Here is a 4,182-nt window from a genome sequence, read left to right as displayed (position 1 = left end):
ATCAATATACTGCTGCAAACGTTTCTGAATTATCTTCAGTAATATCTTACTTGCATGTGATATTAATGATATTGTTCTATAATTTCTACATTCTGTTTTGTGTTGTTGAAAAAAGGTGTTTGCAATGAACAAGTCCAGCCACAATAGTTGCAGTAAATCTGGATTATTTAAGACTTTGAAGTTCTAATCCACATTTCTCTCCTCTTTTTTTTTTTTTTTTTTTATTGGGTTCCAGGTCAGAATGTTCTGCGTCTGTCCTCCAGCACCATCTAGTTCTTCTGGTCTTAAGGTGAAGGAGAAGACAGTGGCTCATGCAGACAGTTAGTTCTATAGTCCAGTTCCTTCTGTGATTCTTGGGTTTCCTTCCTTCTCTTTTGTTCCAGATGAACAAAGACCACTAGCTGTATTTTTGAAAGTTTTTTAAGGCCAAGATATTACTCATCATGCTGGGAGTTAGAACATAAACATTAAGGAGTTAGAATATAAACGTTAAGAACGATATTATGCCAACAGACTGGATTGTCCCATGAGATCCTGCTCCTCAACCCAAATCAAAAGAACTAGTCCCATGAATGGTTATGTCTACTTAGTATCAACTTCTGTAGTCCACTTTTATTTTTTTGGTTTTTATTATTGCATTTGTCCACTCATCCTTTTTTCTTATTTTCCTCAGAAGGAAGATTGGGCTACTTCTGTAGTGATACCACCTCATAAACCCAAGGAGGAGTCACTACAAGTCAAATGGACTTGACAGCAGTGAGTTTGGGTTGTTTTTGGTACAGGTTATCGACATCAGTTACATCAGTTATGCTGAACAAGCTTCATCCACATTCAGTGCCTTCTTTCTCCCATTTTTATAAACCAAAAGTTAATACCACCCACAGAGTACTTCTCACATTCCCTGTCCCCACCCCAGTAGCCACTAATGAATATTAGTTTCTATGTATTTATCTATTCATGTCATTTTGTAAAAGTGAGAAAATACAATATTGTGATTGACTTATTTCCCTCAACATAATGTCCTCCAGATTCATCCACACTGTAAGGTGTTTCTGGAACTCATTTTTCTTTATCATTTATCATTATATGCAGGCACCACATTTTATTCATTCATTCATCCATTGATGACGAGTTAGACTGCTTCAATCTTTCTTTTCTATTGTGAATAGTATTGCAACTAACATAGGTGTGCATATGTCTATTCAAGCCATTTCTATTAGATCCCTAGGGTATATATGTAGGAATAGAATTGGTAGGTCACATGGCAGCTCTACCTCAAAGCCTAAATATATTACTTCCTTTTTTTTAATTTTTACTTTGCATTGGAGCAGATGTTTTAGCCTATCAGCAATCCTTACTTCATAAGCTATCTCTGTTCCAACCCCTCACCTTGTGTATAGCTCGCACTGGTGTCCCAGCTCCCATGCAGGTGATTATCTCTCAAGCTGGAGATTGTCTTTAGGAGAGTTGCTGGCTTTAGCATCCACTTACCTACAACCATCATGTCAATTCCAACTCATAGCTACTCCCATAGGGTTTCCAAGGCTTTAAATCTTTATGGAAGTAGATTACCTCATCTTTTGCTCATGAAACAGCTGGGAGATTTGAACCACTGACCCTCTGATTAGCAGCCAGATGCCTTACCCACTCAACACCCTCATAATTCTACTCTAAACACATTTGTTGTTGTTGTTATGTGCCGTCGAGTCGGACCCGACTCATAGCGACCCCTCCTTGGGTTTCCGAGGCGGTATCACTACGGAAGTAGATTGCCCCATCTTCCTTCCGAGGAGTGGCTGGTGGGTTTGAACCGCCAGCCTTCTGGTTAGCAGTCAAGTGCCTTAGGCACTATGCTACCAGAGCTCCTAAACACATTTAGAACTCTGAATTATCACTATTCTCAGGATTTACATTTAAAATCTATATATTTTAAATCTATATTTTTTCTTAAAGGTGCTCTGGTGGTGTAGTAGTTAAGGCATTTGGCTGCTAACCAAAATGTTGGTGGCTCAAACCCATCGGTCAATCCAAAGAAGAAAGGAGCAGTCAGCTCCTTATAGCCTTGGAAACCCAATTTGGGTCACTATAAGTCAGAATTGACTTGATGGCTATGAGGTTTATAACATATATGTGTGTGTGTGTGTGTATGTATATAGATGAATATAAATGTACATATATATAGTATATATAGTGCCTAAGGCACTTGACTGCTAACCAGAAGGCTGGCGGTTCAAACCCACCAGCTACTTCTCGGAAGGAAGGTTGGGCATTCCTACTTCCACAGTGATACTGCCTCGGAAACCCAAGGAGGGGTCGCTATGAGTCGGGGCCGACTCAATGGCAAATAACAACAACAACAACAACATGTGTATATATATATAATATCTTGCATATTTATGTCTCTTAGTCAGTTGTTTTTAATACATGTAATGTGCCATGCTGCTGGAAATGAAAGTCTTAGGTCTTTTAAGTAAAAATAAATGATGACAGACATTCCCCTTCAGTTGTATTTTAATTACTATTAATATGATTTTGTATGCATGAATATCAACATAATTCAACATAAAATCTTATAATTTAGACTGTTGTTATGAAGTGAAAGCAAGTTCATAAGTTGAATAATCATTCAATGCATAACTCAAAATAACACCAAAAAATGAAATGTAAAAAGAATATTAACTTATCCCTTTACTCAACTGGTTTATAGAGATGGACTACTTATCACTATGCTTCTCTTTTAAAGAAAGTGAGCAGAAGTAGATATGGGCTCTGTTCTCATGAAATGTACAAACTGAAGATGTGCAACACATTAATGTACTAATCAGAAGCCTCATGAATGTAAACTTGTACATGTGATGAGTTTCCAAAGATATGGAGTTAGGAGATTATATAATAATTATAATTATATGATATGACTTAACTCAGAAAATTTTATATGTGAAAGATGAGGAAAAACATTCTGGGCAGAGGGAAGAACGTATGTTAAGTCCTAAAGAAAGATAAATAAAGTCCTATGCTAATGGAATAAAAGAGGCCAGGGAGACCAGAGAGCAGATAGCTGTAGAAGTATGCTCTGGGAGGTATGGGAAAGATACCACGAGGCCACACCACATAGAATGTAATTGACTGCATTACAATGTTTTGTCTTTATCATAAGTGAAATAATATGTGACTTGTTTAGCACAAACTAAATCACTCCTTACAAAATAAAACTGGTACTAAATATTCTATGGATCTCTGGTGGCACAGTGCCTAAGGCATTTGACTGCTAACCAGAAGGTTGGAGGTTCAAACCCATCAGCTGCTCCATAGAAAAAAGGAGCAGTAGCTTCCTAAAAATTTACAACTTTGGAAATCCAGTGACGGTTTCTATGACTTGGACGTGATACAATGGCAGTGATGTTGGGTTTCTTTTTTTTTTTTTTTTTTGGACTGACTATTATTCTCCAGTTCCTATCAAGTGGCAAATAAATATGCAACACAACTCCTGTAATGACTTCATTTTAAAAAAATATAAAAATATAATTCAGTCTAGAGTCAACATTGAATGGAATGAATGGAAATATAATAACTTATTCCCTTCCTCATCCCTTCAAGACAAGCATCCAGGTTTGGACTAATTTTTGGATTAAGCCTGAGAATAATTCATAAGATAAATAAAATAAAAAAGATAAATAAGCAAAAAAACACCTAATGAATAGGAGTACTGAAGTTTATGTAGAAGGCAATTTCCTTCTAAACATTTTTTTTTGCTTAATGCCTCTTTCACATCCTTGTTCCTCAGACTGTAGATCATGGGATTCAACATGGGGATCACTGTGGTATAAAACACAGCCACCATTTTCCCCTGCTTCACGGATCCTTCTGAGGGGGGTCTGAGATACATGAAAAATGGAGTTGCATAGAATATAGTAACAGCTGTCAGATGGGAACCACAGGTTGAGAAAGCTTAGTGCCTACTCTCTGTAGATCGAATCCTCAAAGTGGCTGGAAAGATGCAGATGTAAGAAATGAGGATATGAGAAGAGAATAGCTGAGGTTGAAACCAGCCACAACAAACATTGATGGTTCCTTGTTGTAGGTGTCAGAACAAGCCAGCTTAATCAGTGCAGGGTCAGCACAGTAGAAGTGATTAATCTCATTGGGACCACAGAAGACTAGCTGGTAGGTCCACATGGTCTC

General features: G+C 37.4%; 1 pseudogene; it reads right to left on the bottom strand.

The window, feature by feature from the left end:
• Nucleotides 1–3,713: 3,713 nt before the first annotated feature.
• Nucleotides 3,714–4,182, bottom strand: part of LOC122152075 — a 986-nt pseudogene continuing 517 nt past the window's right edge.

The sequence above is a fragment of the Orycteropus afer genome, unplaced genomic scaffold (genome assembly GCF_000298275.1).
Source record: "Orycteropus afer afer isolate SDZICR_OR568_19922 unplaced genomic scaffold, OryAfe1.0 scaffold01435, whole genome shotgun sequence".
NCBI classification, from domain to species: domain Eukaryota; kingdom Metazoa; phylum Chordata; class Mammalia; order Tubulidentata; family Orycteropodidae; genus Orycteropus; species Orycteropus afer.
The sequence above is the reverse complement of the archived record's forward strand: the minus strand, read 5'-3'. Positions and strand labels throughout refer to the sequence as shown.